The sequence below is a fragment of the Pseudophryne corroboree genome, chromosome 11, assembly GCF_028390025.1.
Source record: "Pseudophryne corroboree isolate aPseCor3 chromosome 11, aPseCor3.hap2, whole genome shotgun sequence".
NCBI classification, from domain to species: domain Eukaryota; kingdom Metazoa; phylum Chordata; class Amphibia; order Anura; family Myobatrachidae; genus Pseudophryne; species Pseudophryne corroboree.
The window spans coordinates 192236273-192260624 of record NC_086454.1 but is presented as its reverse complement, the minus strand read 5'-3'; the positions used below and the strand labels follow the sequence as shown (position 1 = coordinate 192260624).

Below are 24352 nucleotides of genomic sequence, written 5' to 3'. Positions count from 1 at the left end.
ACAGAGGTAGCCACAGCCGTGAACTACCGCACTGTACTGTGTCTGCTGCTAATATAGACTGGTTGATAAAGAGATAGTATACTACTAATATTATATATACTGGTCTGGTGGTCAGGTCACTGGTCACTAGTCACACTGGCAGTGGCACTCCTGCAGCAAAAGTGTGCACTGTTTAATTTTAATATAATATTATGTACTCCTGGCTCCTGCTATAACCTATAACTGGCACTGCAGTAGTGCTCCCCAGTCTCCCCCACAATTATAAGCTGTGTGAGCTGAGCAGTCAGACAGATATATAATATATATAGATGATGCAGCACACTGGCCTGAGCCTGAGCAGTGCACACAGATATGGTATGTGACTGACTGAGTCACTGTGTGTATCGCTTTTTTCAGGCAGAGAACGGATATATTAAATAAACTGCACTGTGTGTCTGGTGGTCACTCACTATATAATATATTATGTACTCCTGGCTCCTGCTATAACCTATAACTGGCACTGCAGTAGTGCTCCCCAGTCTCCCCCACAATTATAAGCTGTGTGAGCTGAGCAGTCAGACAGATATATATAATATTATATATAGATAATAGATGATGCAGCACACTGGCCTGAGCCTGAGCAGTGCACACAGATATGGTATGTGACTGAGTCACTGTGTGCTGTGTATCGCTTTTTTCAGGCAGAGAACGGATTATAAATAAAACTGGTGGTCACTATCAGCAAAACTCTGCACTGTACTGAGTACTCCTAATGCTCCCCAAAATTAGTAAATCAAGTGTCTCTCTAATCTATTCTAAACGGAGAGGACGCCAGCCACGTCCTCTCCCTATCAATCTCAATGCACGTGTGAAAATGGCGGCGACGCGCGGCTCCTTATATAGAATCCGAGTCTCGCGATAGAATCCGAGCCTCGCGAGAATCCGACAGCGTCATGATGACGTTCGGGCGCGCTCGGGTTAACCGAGCAAGGCGGGAAGATCCGAGTCGCTCGGACCCGTGAAAAAAAACATGAAGTTCTGGCGGGTTCGGATTCAGAGAAACCGAACCCGCTCATCTCTACAGCGTACTGTGTAAAATGGGGACCTGTGCCTGCCGCTATGTGTAAAATGGGGACACTTGCCAGCGTACTGTGTAAAATGGGGACCTGTGCCTGCCGCTATGTGTAAAATGGGGACACTTGCCAGCGTACTGTGTAAAATGGGGACCTGTGCCTGCCGCAATGTGTAAAATGGGGACACTTGCCAGCGTACTGTGTAAAATGGGGACCTGTGCCTGCCGCTATGTGTAAAATGGGGACACTTGCCAGCGTACTGTGTAAAATGGGGACCTGTGCCTGCCGCTATGTGTAAAATGGGGACACTTGCCAGCGTACTGTGTAAAATGGGGACCTGTGCCTGCCGCTATGTGTAAAATGGGGACACTTGCCAGCGTACTGTGTAAAATGGGGACCTGTGCCTGCCGCAATGTGTAAAATGGGGACCTGTGCCTGCCGCAATGTGTAAAATGGGGACCTGTGCCTGCCGCTATGTGTAAAATGGGGACACTTGCCAGCGTACTATGTAAAATGGGGACCTGTGCCTGCCGCAATGTGTAAAATGGGGACACTTGCCAGCGTACTGTGTAAAATGGGGACCTGTGCCTGCCGCTATGTGTAAAATGGGGACACTTGCCAGCGTACTGTGTAAAATGGGGACCTGTGCCTGCCGCTATGTGTAAAATGGGGACACTTGCCAGCGTACTGTGTAAAATGGGGACCTGTGCCTGCCGCTATGTGTAAAATGGGGACACTTGCCAGCGTACTGTGTAAAATGGGGACCTGTGCCTGCCGCAATGTGTAAAATGGGGACACTTGCCAGCGTACTGTGTAAAATGGGGACCTGTGCCTGCCGCTATGTGTAAAATGGGGACACTTGCCAGCGTACTGTGTAAAATGGGGACCTGTGCCTGCCGCTATGTGTAAAATGGGGACACTTGCCAGCGTACTGTGTAAAATGGGGACCTGTGCCTGCCGCTATGTGTAAAATGGGGACACTTGCCAGCGTACTGTGTAAAATGGGGACCTGTGCCTGCCGCTATGTGTAAAATGGGGACACTTGCCAGCGTACTGTGTAAAATGGGGACCTGTGCCTGCCGCAATGTGTAAAATGGGGACACTTGCCAGCGTACTGTGTAAAATGGGGACCTGTGCCTGCCGCTATGTGTAAAATGGGGACACTTGCCAGCGTACTGTGTAAAATGGGGACCTGTGCCTGCCGCTATGTGTAAAATGGGGACACTTGCCAGCGTACTGTGTAAAATGGGGACCTGTGCCTGCCGCAATGAGTAAAATGGGGACACTTGCCAGCGTACTGTGTAAAATGGGGACCTGTGCCTGCCGCTATGTGTAAAATGGGGACACTTGCCAGCGTACTGTGTAAAATGGGGACCTGTGCCTGCCGCAATGTGTAAAATGGGGACCTGTGCCTGCCGCAATGTGTAAAATGGGGACCTGTGCCTGCCGCTATGTGTAAAATGGGGACACTTGCCAGCGTACTGTGTAAAATGGGGACCTGTGCCTGCCGCAATGTATAAAATGGGGACACTTGCCAGCGTACTGTGTAAAATGGGGACCTGTGCCTGCCGCTATGTGTAAAATGGGGACACTTGCCAGCGTACTGTGTAAAATGGGGACCTGTGCCTGCCGCAATGTGTAAAATGGGGACACTTGCCAGCGTACTGTGTAAAATGGGGACCTGTGCCTGCCGCTATGTGTAAAATGGGGACACTTGCCAGCGTACTGTGTAAAATGGGGACCTGTGCCTGCCGCAATGTGTAAAATGGGGACACTTGCCAGCGTACTGTGTAAAATGGGGACCTGTGCCTGCCGCTATGTGTAAAATGGGGACACTTGCCAGCGTACTGTGTAAAATGGGGACCTGTGCCTGCCGCTATGTGTAAAATGGGGACACTTGCCAGCGTACTGTGTAAAATGGGGACCTGTGCCTGCCGCAATGTGTAAAATGGGGACCTGTGCCTGCCGCAATGTGTAAAATGGGGACCTGTGCCTGCCGCTATGTGTAAAATGGGGACACTTGCCAGCGTACTGTGTAAAATGGGGACCTGTGCCTGCCGCAATGTGTAAAATGGGGACACTTGCCAGCGTACTGTGTAAAATGGGGACCTGTGCCTGCCGCAATGTGTAAAATGGGGACACTTGCCAGCGTACTGTGTAAAATGGGGACCTGTGCCTGCCGCTATGTGTAAAATGGGGACACTTGCCAGCGTACTGTGTAAAATGGGGACCTGTGCCTGCCGCTATGTGTAAAATGGGGACACTTGCCAGCGTACTGTGTAAAATGGGGACCTGTGCCTGCCGCTATGTGTAAAATAGAGACACTTGCCAGCGTACTGTGTAAAATGGGGACCTGTGCCTGCCGCAATGTGTAAAATGGAGACCTGTGCCTGCCGCAATGTGTAAAATGGGGACCTGTGCCTGCCGCTATGTGTAAAATGGGGACACTTGCCAGCATACTGTGTAAAATGGGGACCTGTGCCTGCCGCAATGTGTAAAATGGGGACACTTGCCAGCGTACTGTGTAAAATGGGGACCTGTGCCTGCCGCTATGTGTAAAATGGGGACACTTGCCAGCGTACTGTGTAAAATGGGGACCTGTGCCTGCCGCAATGTGTAAAATGGGGACACTTGCCAGCGTACTGTGTAAAATGGGGACCTGTGCCTGCCGCTATGTGTAAAATGGGGACACTTGCCAGCGCACTGTGTAAAATGGGGACCTGTGCCTGCCGCAATGTGTAAAATGGGGACACTTGCCAGCGTACTGTGTAAAATGGGGACCTGTGCCTGCCGCAATGTGTAAAATGGGGACACTTGCCAGCGTACTGTGTAAAATGGGGACCTGTGCCTGCCGCAATGTGTAAAATGGGGACCTGTGCCTGCCGCAATGTGTAAAATGGGGACCTGTGCCTGCCGCTATGTGTAAAATGGGGACACTTGCCAGCGTACTGTGTAAAATGGGGACCTGTGCCTGCCGCAATGTGTAAAATGGGGACACTTGCCAGCGTACTGTGTAAAATGGGGACCTGTGCCTGCCGCAATGTGTAAAATGGGGACACTTGCCAGCGTACTGTGTAAAATGGGGACCTGTGCCTGCCGCTATGTGTAAAATGGGGACACTTGCCAGCGTACTGTGTAAAATGGGGACCTGTGCCTGCCGCTATGTGTAAAATGGGGACACTTGCCAGCGTACTGTGTAAAATGGGGACCTGTGCCTGCCGCTATGTGTAAAATAGAGACACTTGCCAGCGTACTGTGTAAAATGGGGACCTGTGCCTGCCGCAATGTGTAAAATGGAGACCTGTGCCTGCCGCAATGTGTAAAATGGGGACCTGTGCCTGCCGCTATGTGTAAAATGGGGACACTTGCCAGCATACTGTGTAAAATGGGGACCTGTGCCTGCCGCAATGTGTAAAATGGGGACACTTGCCAGCGTACTGTGTAAAATGGGGACCTGTGCCTGCCGCTATGTGTAAAATGGGGACACTTGCCAGCGTACTGTGTAAAATGGGGACCTGTGCCTGCCGCAATGTGTAAAATGGGGACACTTGCCAGCGTACTGTGTAAAATGGGGACCTGTGCCTGCCGCTATGTGTAAAATGGGGACACTTGCCAGCGCACTGTGTAAAATGGGGACCTGTGCCTGCCGCAATGTGTAAAATGGGGACACTTGCCAGCGTACTGTGTAAAATGGGGACCTGTGCCTGCCGCAATGTGTAAAATGGGGACACTTGCCAGCGTACTGTGTAAAATGGGGACCTGTGCCTGCCGCAATGTGTAAAATGGGGACCTGTGCCTGCCGCAATGTGTAAAATGGGGACCTGTGCCTGCCGCTATGTGTAAAATGGGGACACTTGCCAGCGTACTGTGTAAAATGGGGACCTGTGCCTGCCGCAATGTGTAAAATGGGGACACTTGCCAGCGTACTGTGTAAAATGGGGACCTGTGCCTGCCGCAATGTGTAAAATGGGGACCTGTGCCTGCCGCAATGTGTAAAATGGGGACCTGTGCCTGCCGCTATGTGTAAAATGGGGACACTTGCCAGCGTACTGTGTAAAATGGGGACCTGTGCCTGCCGCAATGTGTAAAATGGGGACACTTGCCAGCGTACTGTGTAAAATGGGGACCTGTGCCTGCCGCTATGTGTAAAATGGGGACACTTGCCAGCGTACTGTGTAAAATGGGGACCTGTGCCTGCCGCAATGTGTAAAATGGGGACATTTGCCAGCGTACTGTGTAAAATGGGGACCTGTGCCTGCCGCTATGTGTAAAATGGGGACACTTGCCAGCGTACTGTGTAAAATGGGGACCTGTGCCTGCCGCTATGTGTAAAATGGGGACACTTGCCAGCGTACTGTGTAAAATGGGGACCTGTGCCTGCCGCAATGTGTAAAATGGGGATACTTGCCAGCGTACTGTGTAAAATGGGGACCTGTGCCTGCCGCTATGTGTAAAATGGGGACACTTGCCAGCGTACTGTGTAAAATGGGGACCTGTGCCTGCCGCAATGTGTAAAATGGGGACCTGTGCCTGCCGCAATGTGTAAAATGGGGACCTGTGCCTGCCGCTATGTGTAAAATGGGGACACTTGCCAGCGTACTGTTTAAAATGGGGACCTGTGCCTGCCGCAATGTGTAAAATGGGGACACTTGCCAGCGTACTGTGTAAAATGGGGACCTGTGCCTGCCGCTATGTGTAAAATGGGGACACTTGCCAGCGTACTGTGTAAAATGGGGACCTGTGCCTGCCGCTATGTGTAAAATGGGGACACTTGCCAGCGTACTGTGTAAAATGGGGACCTGTGCCTGCCGCTATGTGTAAAATGGGGACACTTGCCAGCGTACTGTGTAAAATGGGGACCTTTGCCTGCCGCAATGTGTAAAATGGGGACACTTGCCAGCGTACTGTGTAAAATGGGGACCTGTGCCTGCCGCTATGTGTAAAATGGGGACACTTGCCAGCGTACTGTGTAAAATGGGGACCTGTGCCTGCCGCTATGTGTAAAATGGGGACACTTGCCAGCGTACTGTGTAAAATGGGGACCTGTGCCTGCCGCTATGTGTAAAATGGGGACACTTGCCAGCGTACTGTGTAAAATGGGGACCTGTGCCTGCCGCAATGTGTAAAATGGGGACACTTTTTCCTGCCGCAATGTGTAAAATGGGGACACTTTTTCCTGCCGCAATGTGTAAAATGGGGACACCTGTCTGCCGCAATGTGTAAAATGGGGAATGGGGACACTTGCCTGTCGTACTGTGTAAAATGGGGACACTTTTTCCTGGATATGAAATTTATGTTAGAAAAGGTAGTTTTTCAGGTAAAAAAGTTCTGAAAGAGAGAGATATATATATATATATATATATATATATATATATATATATTATAATATTTTTATTCATTTATTTATTTATTTTTTTTGTTTATTTTTTTTATTTATTGTAAAATATATTTTTTTTTGCGGGGGGGGGGGGGGGGGGTGTCAAATATCCTAGTTTCGGCCCTGCCCTATGTGGGCACTGCTATTATGTAGTGTTGGGACTGCTGATATCGGAGAAGCCTTGGCGCGGTTCAGCAGCTAAACATGTCTTTGTAAACACGTATGACTAATTCTCTGAAATTCTATTACCATATAGGTTCAGGTATGGTTACAGGTAATTTTTTTAGTGTGCTGGAGGGATGCTGGGGTGGGGGGGGGAGGGGAAGCACCCCCTCCCTCTCTGTCTGCCTTATGTCTGGAATCAGCTCACACCAGTAAGGTAAGGAGATGCTCTGTACTATGGGGGTAATTCAGAGGTGATCGCAGCAGCAAATTTGTTAGCAGTTGGGCAAAACCATGGACCTAATTCAGACCTGGTCACATGCAGGCTATTTTTTGCACTGCTGCGACCAGGTAATCTCCACCTACAGGGGAGGGGGTAATCACTGTGCAGGGGTGCGATCGGCTGTGCAGTCAGCTGTACAAACAAAAGTTTGTGCAGTTTCTGCACAGCCCAGGACTTACTGAGCTGCTGCGATGATCCTGGAAGAAGGTGACATCAGGAGCCCTCCCTGGAAACGGCTGGGAACACCTGCGTTTTCTTGGACACTCCCTGAAAATGGTGAGTTGACACCCCCGGACGGCCTCTTTGTCAATCTTCTTGCGTTCGCCGAAGCGAATGCTTTCTTTGTTAATTCCGTTGCTCCGTGGTGACGGCCGTCGCCGGTGACCGACAAGCCTGCATATTGCGGCCCACGCGCATGCGCTGTTCAGACCCAATCGCACGCTGCCTTTTTTCGCAGTCTGATTGACCCCTCATGTGCACTGCAGGTGGGGCAGATGTAACATGTGCAGAGAGAGTTAGATTTGGATGGGTTATTTTGTTTCTGTGCAGAGTAAATACTGGCTGCTTTATTTTACACTGCAATTTAGATTTCAGTTTGAACACACCCCACCCAAATCTAAATCTCTCTGCACAAGTTATATCTGCCCCCTCCCCCCCCCCTTTCCCCCCTGCAGTGTACATGGTTTTGCCGACTGCTAACAAATTTTCTACTGCGATCAACTCTGAATTAGGCCCTATGGAGGTCATTCCGAGTTCATCGCTTGCTAGCAACTTTTTGCAGCGCTGAGATCAGATAGTCACCACCTATAGGGCAGTGTATTTTTGTTTTGCAAGTGTGCGAATGCTTTTGCAGCCGAGCAGCACATAAAAGTTTTTTGCAGTTTCTGAGTAGCTCTGGACTTACTCAGCATCTGCGATCACATCAGTTTTTTTGGTGCCGGAATTGACGTCAGACACCCGCCCTGCTTACGCTTGGACACGCCTGCATTTTCCCAAACACTCCCAGAAAACGGTCAGTTGACACCCATTAACACCCTCTTTCTGTCAATCACCTTGCGATCGGCTGTGCAAATGGATTCTTCATTAAATCCATCGCCCAGCACCGATCCGCTTTGTACCCGTAGACGCGCCTGCGCATTGTGGTGCATACGCATGCACAGTTTTGCAGAGTTTTAACCTGATCGCAGCGCTGCAAAAAGTTGCTAGCGAGCGATCAACTTGGCATGACACCCTATGTCTGTTGCTTGAAATGTATAAAGAAAAATAAAATGCTTATATATTTTAATAAGACTCGTTTCAGCTTGGTTTTATTTCAATATATATAACTATCATTGTGTAAACAAACAGTGGCTTTATCAGAAAGTGATCACATAGGGCCTAAATCAGCTGAAAACCTATTTGGTTCAACAAAGGAGAGCAGAAAAATAGGTTGTTCAAAACTGAGCAACCCTCTTAAGATTCTATATGCCAGTCTATATGATAAGATAACATACTGAGCACTTCAGTTCTTATATGGACTACATTGGCCATGTAATATCACAAAGCTAATTTCTTTTGCCGTTTATGTTATAAACTAGCTGTTCTAGCCGTTCTCCACACGCTAGTTTCTGATTTTCACAGTTGTACATATAAATGAGTGTTAATAATTTGGTAAATCTATAGAGATGTCAATTTGAGACGTCCTAATGTAAGTAAATACAGTTTTAGTCCATAGTGTTTGGCGTTACCCGAGGAGCACCCATAGCAGATAAGATGAAAAGTGACAGGAGCACTTGTGTGGTTTGTTATATTCTACACACTGGAGGTGCAATCCAAATCTTGATTCGATTGTCCATTTGGGCGTTATCGTTCACGCAACGCAAGCCACGCATCGGTAATGACGTCATTATGTCAACCCTCTTTTTATCCCCTTAGGGGAGGTTTATTAAGAATCTGATTACATAGTTGTTCTAGTTACCACCTGAAGAATACCTATGTTAAATTTTAGCTTCCTAACATATTGGTAAGTAAGAGAATTAGTGATGAGTCAGTAAATGATTGAGTGAGTGAGTGAGTGAGTGAGTGAGTGAGTGATGGCTTTTGGATTTATTTATATAGATAAAAATAAATAATAACTTGGCTTTCTGTCAGCTAAAAATTGTCAATAACATTGCACGTACAACTTGACATTTCATATTGATACCTCTACAAAAAGTGTACTATTGGTTACACAACTGTCAAGGATTAATGTTATGTTCAATTATTTTTATTCAGAATTGCAAACACACCCTGTAACATCGCAGTTAGAAGCTGATTGGCTGGTACTTTATAACTTTCCACTTTACAGATGTGTCCACAAATATCTAGCCTCATGGCACATTAAACAGCCGCTCTAGTCAAACCATGCGGTGGTTTGACTCGGTAACGCAGAGCAGCTTTATGCATGACTTTTCCATTAAAATGCATTTTACATTTCGTATGCAGATACAGCCGCCAATGCAGAATATAAGCAGAATATGCGCATGCTGCATATCACTTTAATCAGCATAGCAATGTGAATATGACACGTTTTCAGCAAAAAAAATGCCAGACGCTGAATTCAGCTCACTCATGCCAGGAATCTGCCGCTGTATGGCGTATTGAGGCAAGATGCATGAGGACACAATTGTAGCTCTCTCCAAGGCTTAGTACATCTGCCTCTAACTGTTATTTCCAGATCACTCAGCTAAACTGAAGAGCTGTTACTAGACATTTTGGTTCCCTGTGCTAGAAAGAGAATTGGCACCACCCCTTCCCATATTTACAATAGTTACAGTGCGCGTCGCAGAGGTGCACCAAAAATATAGGGGCATAGCTTCATGGGGAAGGGTCTGGGCCACAGAATAGTACCAATTAACATTACATCACACAGTAGTGTCCATTAATCACATTACATCACACAGTAATGTCTGTTATTTACATTACACCACATAGTAGTACCCCTTATACACAGGTAGGTAGACGCCGTTATACACATTACGCCAGGTTAACTGATGATTTTCCCCCTTAAAAAAAAAAATGCTCAGAAATTGTCAGAGTGAATTAGGTGAAGAACATGAATTTAACCTTATCCAAAATGATTTCAATTAAAAAAAAAAAATTATAATAATTTTTGGGAATTTTTTTAAATTAAATTTATCTAAAATATTGGTCAGGAAGATCGGTAACATCACAACGTTACTTTTTACACCCCAGACAGCTGACAGGTAGACAGGGGGTACTTGGGGTGGCTTGTGGGGGTTGGTTTACACTTCCCAGGGGCTGCTATTGTCTGCAGTGATCGGCAGCACGGCAATCACTGGGGGAGGGTGCAGGGAGGTGGAGGTACCTTTCAATCCCTCTGAGAGTAGCAGCGGAGGGAAGTTTTTCTTCCCTGCCGCTGCTAACACTGTTTATCTGACTGGTCGCATCCTGTGTGACCAGGTTAGATAGAGCACTTGCTGGTACGGTCAGATCAGAGCCGTAACTAGACATTTTTGTGCCGTGTGCCAGAAAAAATATTGTTGATGCCCTGTTTCATATGTTAAATAAGGACAGTGTGCGTCTAAAAAATGGAGGTCTCTTTAGTGGGAAAGGGATGTGGACACACAATAGTATGCCCAATCAAATTATGTCACACAGAAGAACAACCTTATTTATAATAACACAGCACAGTAGTACCCCTTATTCACATTACTACACACAGTAGTACCCTTTATACATGTTATGCCACACAGTATTACCCCTTATTCACATTACTCAACATAGTAGTACCCTTCATACATGTTATGCCACACAGTATTACCCATAATTCACATTACTCCACACTGTAGTACCCTTTATACATGTTATGCCACAAAGTATTACCACTTATTCACATTACTCAAGATAGTAGAACCCTTTAAACACATTACACTACACAGTAAAGCCCCTTATTCACATTATGCCCTCTCTCTGCAGGATCACTGTCCCCGATGATCTGTGGTAAAAGCTCCCAAACACCAGCAGATCATATAAATGCTCCAATCTCCAGAGTGATTATATGCTCAGTACTGTATATATTTGCAAAAATCTCCTCTGAACCATAAAATTCCCACCCGTTACACATACTGATTGCATTTCCGGTACCTCTAATGGAAAATGTGTTCCTGGTAAATAAACAAAACAGTTCTAATGCAAACATGACTAGTCAACACGGTCGCTGCCATAGGAATGAATGGAAAATCACTGATTGGCTGAGAGCATGGAAACAGTTGCTACAGTATGGCAGTGTATGCTCTCATCCAATCAGTTCTTCCCCATTCATTTCTATGGCAATAACCGGGGTGACTGAATCTTTTTGCATTATGACTGTACACTCTACAGTGCCCTTGGTGTCTCACTAATTTTGTATTTTTACCAATACCTTTGTATTGCCTACTTTGACCGAAGAGGAGGCCATCTATGGATTTGGTAACTGTTAAGTTATTGCATATATGATGTTTATTTTTTATTTTTACAATAAATTAATACATGTGGTGTGTGAGGCCTGTCATTATTTTAAAATCTTTTTTTACAGGTAGACTACAGGTGCCAACAGCCCTTTAAGCCCAGGGATAGATGTTGGAAAGGGGGATTTTGGGATCCCAATTTTCTGAGTAATTCTAGCCCTGGGCTGCCCTGTTTGGGCTGGTTGCTGTTATGATGTGGGGATACCACTTTGTATGTCCCCCTGCCATAGCATCAGTCCTCTGGCTGGTTCAGCATGGTGCTGGTTATTGCAAAATAGGGGTGATCTCACACCATTTTCTTAAATCCCAGACCAGGCACAGAAGTCCAGGGCTGGTTATTGATTTGGGGGGGACATTTTTTTTCCATTAACTATTTTGATGCTACAGATGCACAGTAGCCATGCTCATTGTGGCTTCTCCTAGGTGCATTCATGCCTTGCTTGCTGTGATTGTGTCATGACTGTAGTTTTGTGAACCTTGCATGTATGTGAAGTTAGTGTGGGTAACTGGAGGACTGTGTGTATATTGGCTGGTCTATGGGAATCTGTGAGATGAAGAGCTCAAGGAAAACTATGGACGATGAAGTAGGTACAAAAAGTAAGATTTAATAGAGTAACGATAATTCACACAAGCTGAGGTTACCACAATGCCTGAACTGAAGAATGGAGTTAATAATTGTAAAACAATGAGGTAGCAACTCTGTATGAAGAACAATGACTGTGGCTGTGACTTTAAGACGAGGCTGAAGGAGAACTGAAGACTGTGGTTGTGACTTTAAGATGAGACTGAAGAATACTGTGACTGCGTCTTTAAGAAGAGACTGAAGAATACTGCAGCTGTGTCTTTAAGACTAGACTGAAGAATACTGCAGCTGTGCCTTTAAGACAAGACTGAAGAATACTGCTACTGTGTCTTTAAAATGAGACTGAAGAATACTGCAGCTGTGTCTTTAAGACGGGACTGAAGAATACTGTGTCTGTGTCTTTAAGATGAGACTGATACTGGATATAACTGGTAACATAACTGTTAGCTGGACTGGGTAGCAAAAGAGTAGAGTTTTACAGGAACTAAGGTAATAGTGTTACCTCTTAAAGTGTGTACACACGGTGAGATAAATCTGTAAGATATTTACTATATAGTCAAAACCTTATGAAAAGTTAGTGCATATCTCAAGGTGTTAGGCAGCTTGCAATACAGATTCGATCCCGATGCGCATTCTCGTGCGGTCGGTATCGAAAAGGCTAGATAGACTGTGCAGGCAAGTCAATCTTGACTATCTAGTGTACTATCTAGTACAAAGTATAATAAAAATTGGCACTTAGGCCCTAATTCCAAGTTGTTCGCTCACTAGCTGCTTTTAGCAGCCGTGCAAACGCTAAGCCGCCGCCCTCTGGGAGTGTATCTTAGCTTAGCAGAAGTGCGAACGAAAGGATTGCACAGTGGCTACAAAATAATTTTGTGCAGCTTCAGTGTAGCTCCAGACCTACTCCTAGCTTGCGATCACTGCAGACTATTTAGTTCTTGTTTTGATGTCATGAACACGTCATGCATTCGGCCAGCCACACCTACGTTTCACCAGCCACGCCTGCTTTTTTATCTGGCATGACTGCTTTTTTTCACTCACTCCCTGAAAATGGTCAGTTGACACCCAGAAACACCCACTTCCTGTCAATCACTCTGCGGTCAGCAGTGCGACTGAAAAGCTTCGCTAGACCTTATGTGAAACTACATCGTTCATTGTAAGAGTACGACGTGCATGCACATTGTGCCGAATATGGATGCGCAGAACTGCCTTTTTTTTGCCTGATCGCTGCGCTGCGAACGAAAGCAGCTAGCGATCAACTCGGAATGACCAACTTAGTCAAAATCGTACACAGTCAAAATCTCAAGCACAGATAGTCAAAATCTGTACTATCTGTGCTATCTAGGCTCTGGAGGAGTGCAAGGGAAATCGCATAGTCAAAATCAATATCAGACATAGCAAGGATATCGCCGTGTGCACACACCTTGCGGTAGCTCAGCTACTTAACTCACACTGAGCTGTGTGACTCAAGGAACTGGCAGCTTCTGTAACACAGTTCTCTCTACTTATACCTCTTGGTCCTTGGTGATTGGAGTCAGGTGATTCAGCGAGTCTCAGGCTGGCACAGGATATGATAGCTCATGGTCAGGTGATCAGACCCTGTCACATCAGTACTCCAGGTTAGGCTCTGATGTGGAGTGAGGCCAAGCCCGAAATAAAAATGCATAGAGGATGCTGACTTTTAGACCTAAACTCAGAGGGCTGAACACAGTGAAGAATCAAATGCTGCTCACAGCTGATTACTGATTACTCAGAGGAATTCCTACTCAGGCAGCTAATCAAAGGTAAGCAACACAGATTTGAAGTCTCTATGCTGAGTTGAAGCAAATGCAAGTTACAGGATATGCTAAGGTAAACCACAGAATTTGAGAAATATAGTTAGGCTTATGACAGACTGCATGCATGTACATCTTAGTCGTGCACGCGCCCATTAAGAGTGTATTAAGTGGCAGTTGCTGCAGCTCGTTGTGGATGTGACTAAGTGCGCCGGGTTTGCATTTGCAGCCATGGCGAAGCCACAATAAGCATGGCTACATCTGTACTAGCATCATTTAAACTAGCAGCTTTGGAGAAGTGTGTTGGTAATCTATTAGATTTCTGCTACACTTTTCATTTTAGACTATTAGTTTTTGATTAATAAAAACATTCTACAGTGTTGTATAGTTTATTAAACTGCCAACTTGTCTGCCACTGCTGTGCCATTGTATTTCCTAGATGTGCTGTATTCTTTTAAACTGCCATGTGTTTGTGCTGTTGCACTGTCACTTAGATTAATTGATATTTATTTATTTCTTCTTAATAATCCGTTTCTTGTACTACCCTATTGCTCTGCTGGTACTCGGGCTTAAATTGCCTATATTAGCCTGAGGCCTGTGATTTCTGATTTGATAGTTGGAAAGTATATTGGGATCGATAATATATTTTCTACTAGGCTTTTAATTTTAGGCTTTTAGTTCTTAGCCTTTGGCCAATATTGGCGAAAACAATATTATGAGCTATGATGTGGTCAAAACTGCTTGGAAATAACTGGAAATTAATGTTATTTGTGTTAAGAACAAAAACATGCCCAAATTTCATGATTTTAGCTTTTTTAACATTTTTTTCAAGAAATCCAAATTTAAAACCAAAACATTTATGGGTAGTTTTACTAAAACCAAAACACGATGAAGATTTAAAATCAACAGCAAAACACTGGGATCTGCAGGCACCACTACTTTCAGCTCAGTGTTTCCACTTAAGCTAGGTACGGTACACACTGTCAGATTTTTTTTTGGGTCTGCCGACAATTGGACGGTTTTCAGGAAATTGTAGTCACCAATATCTGAGCTACACACTTAAAGATTTTTTTTCAGTTACCAATTTTCTGCCACATCACACTGCATTTGCATATGCCCACCCACAAGGAGGATGATGTAGTGAGAGGAAAACATAGGAAATATGGGCAGATTATTGAGAACGCACAAACACTGCTCAATATCTGGAGATTGTGGCAAATATTTTTGGTCTGGGCCAATAGATCGGAAAATCGATCATTCGGTTGTGTGTACAAGATTTTCCCGAATTATCGGCGAAACGACAACACGATTGTTTGTACACACTATACAATAAATCAGGTCGATGTCCCAATTATTGGCAAATCGGCCCAATAATTGTATAGTGTGTACCTACTAGCTTAAATTTTTTCCCCTTTTCCTTTAATCACTAGGATACACAGCTAATGAAATCTCCAAGTGTGAAGAAATTCATTAGCATCCCTTGGTCTCCACAAGGATTCATTACTGGGACTCCTTTGGCTGTTCATTATATAGATAGTAAGCTTGCGAGCAGGGCCTTCCTACCTCTGGCTGTTTGTTATCACCCAGTTTGTTATTGTTATTTCCAATTGTAAAGCGCAACGGAATTTGCTGCGCTATATAAGAAACTGTTAATAAATAAATAAGTGTTCACCCAGTTTCATAATCTGTTGTCTACCATTCTCATGGCTGTTGATCTCCGCTTTGCTGCTACTGACACAACTGCCGGTTTGATTGTCCATTCAGTTTGGCCGAGCCAGTGTTGTCCAGCATTTTCCACAAGCTTCCTGGTGGTGTATTACCTTACTGTGACCACTAACAGTTTATGGTTCAGTGGTTGCTCCCTTCACTCTGGTCATTGCCATTCTGACACACTGCAGCTGTTGCTGGTGGTATCCCTGGAGAGTGCTCACTTTATTTCACTGTGCAGTGCTGAGTAGGCAGCTCACTGCTTAGTGTCTGGTGCACAGTGATTTCTACCTGGCAGCCACTGGCCACGGGAATCAGAGTAGATAACTGATACCATTTGATCCAGTTATCACAGCAGACAACAGGATTTTAGTGTGTTTCTGTCACCTGCCACTATTTGCAAGATTTAAAGCAGTCACCTTATCCATACCTCCCAACAGGACCCTCTCCAGGATGGACAAAATGCTCTGCTTCTGGACTTTTCTCTTAATTTATGATTGCTGGCACCTGTGTTGAACAGGTTAATGGATAAGAAAGGAGTTTCAGCACAGGTGATGGCAATCATATATTACGAGGGGAGTCCAGGAGCAGAGCGTTCTGTCCCTCCTGGAGAGGGTCATGTTGGGAGGTCTGCCTTATCTCTGAAGTCAGCCAACTTTTGCTCCATTGTAGATATTGAGAGACTCACCGTTGGCATTTGCTATCAAAGCTCACAGAGGCATCCAGAGCCATATTAGGGGGGATAAAAAGGAGAAATAACCACCGCTAGTATTATATTAGTCACCAGTCCTATTTTTCAAACCATGAACAGGTGGTGAGTACTCACTCCTTCTTCCATATACAATATTTTTTTAAACAATAATTCCTACAACCAAATACAAATACTACAACTTTTTTGACATAATATACTCCAGATTCAATATTGCTACAATGTTACTGAACATTTGACAGTAATTACTAACATATTTAATTAAGTACAGTACTGAACCAATTTATTTGGCATAGTACAGCAACATTCTAAATACCCTAGTGGGTGTATAGCCTAGCCACACAGCATTTCCAATATTTTGTGGATCTTAGCCAATGTTGAATTATATACTGTAGGTATGTGTTTTACATGCTTTTAAGATTATATTATATGTGTTATACTCTCTTTTTTTCCGGTTATACAAATTACTAATGTGTTTTTAATCCCATTGGTCAGTTTTGAGACATATCACTACATTTAAATTGGGATTTAGCACTCAGATTCTTTTTCCATTTTTTCTTTATTTAGGTGGCTGCAGCCATCTCTCAGCAGCTACTTAGTAACATCCATTTTCCCTTATTTTCACTCTTTTTTTTGTTCAGTGCCTGGGTTTATTTTCCATACAGTAAGTGACATGAACAATACATTGTGAAAGGCACTGACATTCTGTTTTCATAGTAGGTTAGAATTATCACATTATGGTCTACATCTCAATTAGAGAATGATTTATCAAAGGTCTGAAAGCCCTACTGCTAACAACAACAAAGGATTACCTCCAGCAATAACACTGCTATTACCATCGGAAACCCCAGCCAGAAGTAAGTGACATTGGGGGTAATTCCAAGTTGATTGCAGCAGGATTTTTGATAGCAACTGGGCAAAACCATGTGCACTGCAGGGGAGGCAAATATAACATGTGCAGAGAGAGTTAGATTTGGGTGGGTTATATTGTTTCTGTGCAGGGTAAATACTGGCTGCTTTATTTTTACACTACAAATTAGATTGCAGATTGAACACACCCCACCCACATCTAACTCTCTCTGCACATGTTATATCTGCCTCCCCTGCAGTGCACATGGTTTTTCCCAGTTGCTATCAAAAATCCTGCTGCGATCAACTTGGAATTACCCCCATTGTACAGGGCAGACTTATTATTGTGCATATAAAAGATAAAAAAAAAATTAAAATATGTTATTACTAGTGATGTGCATCGGAAATTTTTCGGGTTTTGTGTTTTGGTTTTGTATTTGGCTCCGCGGCCGCGTTTTGGATTCGGATGCGTTTTGGCAAAACTTCCGTGAATTTTTTTTTGTCGGATTCGGGTGTGTTTTGGATTCGGGTGTTTTTTTACAAAAAACCCTCAAAAACAGCTTAAATCATAGAATTTGGGGGTCATTTTGATCCCATAGTATTATTAACCTCAATAACCATAATTTACACTCATTTTCAGTCTATTCTGAAAACCTCACACCTCACAATATTATTTTTAGTCCTAAAATTTGCACCGAGGTCGCTGGATGGCTAAGCTAAGCGACACAAGTGGCCGACACAAACACCTGGCCCATCGAGGAGTGGCACTGCAGTGTCAGGCAGGATGGCACTTCAAAAAAATAGTCCCCAAACAGCACATGATGCAAAGAAAAAAAGAGACGCACCAAGGTCGCTGTGTGACTAAGCTAAGCGACACAAGTGGCCGACACAAACACCTGGCCCATCTAGGAGTGGCACTGCAGTGTCAGACAGGATGGCACTTCAAAAAAATAGTCCCCAAACAGCACATGATGCAAAGAAAAAAAGAGGCGCACCAAGGTCGCTGTGTGACTAAGCAAAGCGACCCAAGTGGCCGACACAAACACCTGGCCCATCTAGGAGTGGCACTGCAGTGTCAGACAGGATGGCACTTCAAAAAATAGTCCCCAAACAGCACATGATGCAAAGAAAAAAAGAGGCGCACCAAGGTCGCTGTGTGACTAAGCTAGCGACACAAGTGGCCGACACAAACACCTGGCCCATCTAGGAGTGGCACTGCAGTGTCAGACAGGATGGCACTTCAAAAAAATAGTCCCCAAACAGCACATGATGCAAAGAAAAAAAGAGGCACACCAAGGTCGCTGTGTGACTAAGCTAAGCGACACAAGTGGCCGACACAAACACCTGGCCCATCTAGGAGTGGCACTGCAGTGTCAGACAGGATGGCACTTCAAAAAAATAGTCCCCAAACAGCACATGATGCAAAGAAAAAAAGAGGCGCACCAAGGTCGCTGTGTGACTAAGCTAGCGACACAAGTGGCCGATACAAACACCTGGCCCATCTAGGAGTGGCACTGCAGTGTCAGACAGGATGGCACTTCAAAAAAATAGTCCCCAAACAGCACATGATGCAAAGAAAAAAAGAGGCGCACCAAGGTCGCTGTGTGACTAAGCTAAGCGACACAAGTGGCCGACACAAACACCTGGCCCATCTAGGAGTTGCACTGCAGTGTCAGGCAGGATGGCACTTCAAAAAATTGTCCCCAAACAGCACATGATGCAAAGAAAAATGAAAGAAAAAAGAGGTGCAAGATGGAATTGTCCTTGGGCCCTCCCACCCACCCTTATGTTGTATAAACAGGACATGCACACTTTAACGAACCCATCATTTCAGAGACAGGGTCTGCCACACGACTGTGACTGAAATGACTGGTTGGTTTGGGCCCCCACCAAAAAAGAAGCAATCAATCTCTCCTTGCACAAACTGGCTCTACAGAGGCAAGATATCCACCTCATCATCATCCTCCGATTCCTCATCCCTTTAACTGTGTACATCCCCCTCCTCACAGATTATTAATTTGTCCCCACTGGAATCCACCATCTCAGATCCCTGTGTACTTTCTGGAGGCAATTGCTGGTGAATGTCTCCACGGAGGAATTGATTATAATTCATTTTGATGAACATCATCTTCTCTACATTTTCTGGAAGTAACCTCGTACGCCGATTGCTGACAAGATGAGCGGCTGCACTAAACACTCTTTCGGAGTACACACTGGAGGGAGGGCAACTTAGGTAGACTAAAGCCAGTTTGTGCAAGGGCCTCCAAATTGCCTCTTTTTCCTGCCAGTATACATACGGACTGTCTGACGTGCCTACTTGGATGCGGTCACTCATATAATCCTCCACCATTCTTTCAATGGTGACAGAATCATATGCAGTGACAGTAGACGACATGTCAGTAATCGTTGGCAGGTCCTTCAGTCCGGACCAGATTTCAGCACTCGCTCCAGACTGCCCTGCATCACCGCCAGCGGGTGGGCTCGGAATTCGTAGCCTTTTCCTTGCACCCCCAGTTGCGGGAGAATGTGAAGGAGGAGCTGTTGACGGGTCACGTTCCGCTTGACTTGACAATTTTCTCACCAGCAGGTCTTTGAACCTCTGCAGATTTGTGTCTGCCGGAAAGAGAGATACAACGTAGGTTTTAAATCTAGGATCGAGCCTGGTGGCCAAAATGTAGTGCTCTGATTTTAACAGATTGACCACCCGTGAATCCTGGTTAAGCGAATTAAGGGCTCCATCCACAAGTCCCACATGCCTAGCGGAATCACTCTGTTTTAGCTCCTCCTTCAATGTCTCCAGCTTCTTCTGCAAAAGCCTGATGAGGGGAATGACCTGACTCAGGCTGGCAGTGTCTGAACTGACTTCACGTGTGGCAAGTTCAAAGGGTTGCAGAACCTTGCACAACGTTGAAATCATTCTCCACTGCGCTTGAGTCAGGTGCATTCCCCCTCCTTTGTCTATATCGTGGGCAGATGTATAGGCTTGAATGGCCTTTTGCTGCTCCTCCATCCTCTGAAGCATATAGAGGGTTGAATTCCACCTCGTTACCACCTCTTGCTTCAGATGATGGCAGGGCAGGTTCAGGACTGTTTGCTGGTGCTCCAGTCTTCGGCACGCGGTGGCTGAATGCCGAAAGTGGCCCGCAATTCTTCGGGCCACCGACAGCATCTCTTGCACGCCCCTGTCATTTTTTAAATAATTCTGCACCACCAAATTCAATGTATGTGCAAAACATGGGACGTGCTGGAATTTGCCCAGATGTAATGCACGCACAATATTGCTGGCGTTGTCTGATGTCACAAATCCCCAGGAGAGTCCAATTGGGGTAAGCCATTCTGCGATGATGTTCCTCAGTTTCCGTAAGAGGTTGTCAGCTGTGTGCCTCTTCTGGAAAGCGGTGATACAAAGCGTAGCCTGCCTAGGAACGAGTTGGCATTTGCGAGATGCTGCTACTGGTGCCGCCGCTGCTGTTCTTGCTGCGGGAGGCAATACATCTACCCAGTGGGCTGTCACAGTCATATAGTCCTGAGTCTGCCCTGCTCCACTTGTCCACATGTCCGTGGTTAAGTGGACATTGGGTACAACTGCATTTTTTAGGACACTGGTGACTTTTTTTCTGACGTCTGTGTACATTTTTGGTATCGCCTGCCTAGAGAAATGGAACCTAGATGGTATTTGGTACCGGGGACATAGTACCTCAATCAAGTCTCTAGTTGCCTCTGAATTAACGGTGGATACCGGACACACGTTTCTCACCAGCCAGGCTGACAAGACCTGAGTTATCCGCTTTGCAGCAGGATGACTGCTGTGATATTTCATCTTCCTCACAAAGGACTGTTGGACAGTCAATTGCTTACTGGAAGTAGTACAAGTGGTCTTCCGACTTCCCCTCTGGGATGACGATCGACTCCCAGCAGCAACAACAGCAGCGCCAGCAGCAGTAGGCGTTACACTCAAGGATGCATCGGAGGAATCCCAGGCAGGAGAGGACTCGTCAGACTTGCCAGTGACATGGCCTGCAGGACTACTGGCTTTCCTGTGTAAGGTGGAAATTGACACTGAGGGAGTTGGTGGTGTGGTTTGCAGGAGCTTGGTTACAAGAGGAAGGGATTTAGTGGTCAGTGGACTGCTTCCACTGTCATCCAAAGTTTTTGAACTTGTCACTGACTTCTGATGAATGCGGTCCAGGTGACGTATAAGGGAGGATGTTCCTAGGTGGTTAACGTCCTTACCCCTACTTATTACAGCTTGACAAAGGCAACACATGGCTTGACACCTGTTGTCCGCATTTGTGTTGAAATAATTCCACACCGAAGAGGTGATTTTTTTTGTATTTTAACCAGGCATGTCAATGGCCATATTCGTCCCACGGACAACAGGTGTCTCCCCGGGTGCCTGACTTAAACAAACCACCTCACCATCAGAATCCTCCTTGTCAATTTCCTCCCCAGCGCCAGCAACACCCATATCCTCATCCTGGTGTACTTCAACAGTGACATCTTCAATTTGACTATCAGGAACTGGACTGCGGGTGCTCCTTCCAGCACTTGCAGGGGGCGTGCAAATGGTGGAAGGCGCAAGCTCTTCCCGTCCAGTGTTGGGAAGGTCAGGCATCGCAACCGACACAATTGGACTCTCCTTGGGGATTTGTGATTTAGAAGAACGCACAGTTCTTTGCTGTGCTTTTGCCAGCTTAAGTCTTTTCATTTTTCTAGCGAGAGGATGAGTGCTTCCATCCTCATGTGAATCTGAACCGCTAGCCATGAACATAGGCCAGCAGTGGCAAACGCAGGATTTTGAAAGGAGGGTTTCCAAATACTTATACCCCTTTTACACCACCAGCTAGTAACACAGGTTATTGCACATGAGCGCGCATAACCCGTGTTGCTGGCTGGTGTAAAAGGGTTGAGTTGGAATAGTCCGGGTCGAGTGACCCGGACATAACGCGCGCAAATACCACTACCTCCGCCATATCGTAGTTTCATACATTTACCCCATAGTGTGGTAAATAAAAGATATCCGTGTTCCCCTTTCTCAGTGGAACATGTCATAAAAAAATGAACACACACACCCCCAGTGGAACATGACACAAACACACACCACCCCACCCCCAAAGTAAGTGAAACATGAAGCAGACTCCCAGTGAAACATAGACACACCCTCCCCCCCCCCCGTGAACCATGAGTGACGCACACCCTCCCCCCACAGTGAAACGATACACGCAGATTCCCAGTGAAACATGACACACTCCCCCCACCCAGTAAAACATGACAAACACATGAAACATGACACCCCACTCCCCGCCAGTGAGACATGACACAGACCCCAGTGAAATATACACCCCCCCTCTACCAATGAAACATGACAGACCCTCAGTAACCCCCCCCCCGTGAAACACACACACACACCCTCCCCACCAGTGAAACATGACAGACCCCCTCCCCACGAGTGAAGCACACACACACTCCCCACTTGTGAAACATGACAGACCCCGAGTAAAACACACACACACACACACACCCCCTCCACCCCCAGTGAAACATGACAAACAACTAGTGAAACACCCCCACCCCCACCAGTGAAACATGACAGACCCCCTCCCCACCAGTGAAACACACACATACACTCACACCCTCCCCACCAGTGAAACATGACAGACCCCCTCCCCACGAGTGAAACACACACACACTCCCTCCCCACTTGTGAAACAAGACAGACCCCCAGTAAAACACACACACTCCTTCCCCCAGTGAAACATGACACAGATGACCCCCAGTGAAACACAAACACACACCATCCTCCCCTGCGTTAGACATTTCCCACACACACACCACACACATCTCTCCCCACCACCAGCTAAACAAACAGCATTAGCACAGAGCCTCACCTGGCCAGCAGGAAAAGAAAGCCACCCGCATCTGACACACACCACGGACATTTGTTCACCGGCACATGGTCCGGCCAGCTCTCTTGCAAAGCACCACTGGGAGATCTGCCTGGGAGGAGCTGCATGCTGCTTCTGCAGCTAGCTCCCCCTACTGTACGTTCAGCCAGCCTCTCTGCAATAGGAGGCACTGCTGTTGGATGCTGCCGGCAGCCTCAGAGGCTTCGTGAAAACATTAAAAAAAAAAAAAATTGGTGCGCTGCACCGATAATTCGGCGGCCAGGGGGGGGTTTCTAGGTACTCGGAAACCCCCCCTGCGTGCGCGTGTGGCCAGGGCCTCAGCCGTTCCTTGCCACTCCGTGTCGTACATGGCATATTGGCAAGTTTACGCTTCTCATCAGACGCTTTAAATTTTGATTTTTGGGTCATTTTACTGAACTTTTGTTTTTTGGATTTTACATGCTCTCTACTATGACATTGGGCATCGGCCTTGGCAGACGACGTTGATGGCATTTCATCGTCTCGGCCATGACTAGTGGCAGCAGCTTCAGCACGAGGTGGAAGTGGATCTTGATCTTTCCCTATTTTAACCTCCACATTTTTGTTCTCCATTTTTTAATGTGTGGAATTATATGCCAGTATCAATAGCAATGGCCTACTACTATATATACTACGCACAACTGAAATGCACCACAGGTATGGATGGATAGTATACTTGACGACACAGAGGTAGGTAGAGCAGTGGCCTTCCATTACGTACTGCTATATATACTGGTGGTCACTGTCAGCAAACTGCAAAACTAAAATGCACCACAGGTATAGAATCTAGATGGATAGTATACTTGACGACACAGAGGTAGGTAGAGCAGTGGCCTTCCATACCGTACTGCTATATATACTGGTGGTCACTGTCAGCAAAACTCTGCACTGTACTCATCCTATATAATACTGCTGGTCCCCAGTCCCCACAATAAAGCAGTGTGAGCACAGATATATGCAGCACACTGAGCACAGATATGGAGCGTTTTTCAGGCAGACAACGTATAATACTGGTGGTCACTGGTCAGCAAAACTCTGCACTGTACTCCTCCTATATAATACTGCTGGTCCCCAGTCCCCACAATAAAGCAGTGTGAGCACAGATATATGAAGCACACTGAGCACAGATATGGAGCGTTTTGCAGGCAGACAACGTATAATACTGGTGGTCACTGGTCAGTAAAACTCTGCACTGTACTCCTCCTATATAATACTGCTGGTCCCCAGTCCCCACAATAAAGCAGTGTGAGCACAGATATATGCAGCACACTGAGCACAGATATGGAGCATTTTTCAGGCAGACAATGTATGATACTGGTGGTCACTGATCAGCAAAACTCTGCACTGTACTCCTCCTATATAATACAGCTGCTCCCCAGTCCCCACAATTAAGCAATAAGCACAAATATTTGCATCAACAATATAAACGGAGAGGACGCCAGCC

General features: G+C 45.9%; 1 long non-coding RNA gene across 1 annotated transcript in view; it reads left to right on the top strand.

Moving 5' to 3' along the window:
* Positions 1 to 16014: 16014 nt before the first annotated feature.
* LOC134970098 (uncharacterized) overlaps positions 16015 to 24352 on the top strand; it is a 37684-nt gene continuing 29346 nt past the window's right edge. The window contains exon 1 of the long non-coding RNA XR_010189659.1: positions 16015 to 16240. This is a non-coding gene — a long non-coding RNA (uncharacterized LOC134970098). The remainder of the gene's footprint in view (positions 16241 to 24352) is intronic.